Here is a 343-nt window from a genome sequence, read left to right on the forward strand (position 1 = left end):
TCAAAATTCACGGTGGATTACATCAAGAGGCGTAGACAGAAGGTTTTCCCATGGCCTTCACAATCTCCTGACCTCAACATAATTGAAAATCTATGGACAGTGCGTGACAGACAGCCCAGAATTCTGAAAGAACTGGAAGACTTTTGTAAGGAAGAATGGGCAAAGATACCTCAAACAAGAATTGAAAGACTCTTGGCTGGCTACAAGAAGTGTTTCCAATCTGTGATACTTGCCAAAGGGGGCAGTACAAGGTATTAACTCTGCAGGATGCCCTATAACACGACCTATGATAAGAATGTCTAATCTGTCACTTGATGCCTTTTGGAGATTTTTTCATCTTTTC

At 41.4% G+C, this 343-nt stretch overlaps 2 protein-coding genes across 2 annotated transcripts in view; one reads left to right on the forward strand and one right to left on the reverse strand.

The window, feature by feature from the left end:
• The window catches only part of si:ch211-175m2.5 (uncharacterized), a 29,253-nt gene that overhangs the window by 18,763 nt on the left and 10,147 nt on the right, over positions 1–343 (forward strand). The window lies entirely within an intron of this gene.
• The window catches only part of LOC116696326 (neuronal acetylcholine receptor subunit alpha-7), a 34,940-nt gene that overhangs the window by 3,352 nt on the left and 31,245 nt on the right, over positions 1–343 (reverse strand). The gene's annotated exons all lie outside the window — the stretch shown is intronic.

This window comes from Etheostoma spectabile, chromosome 10 (genome assembly GCF_008692095.1).
Source record: "Etheostoma spectabile isolate EspeVRDwgs_2016 chromosome 10, UIUC_Espe_1.0, whole genome shotgun sequence".
NCBI classification, from domain to species: domain Eukaryota; kingdom Metazoa; phylum Chordata; class Actinopteri; order Perciformes; family Percidae; genus Etheostoma; species Etheostoma spectabile.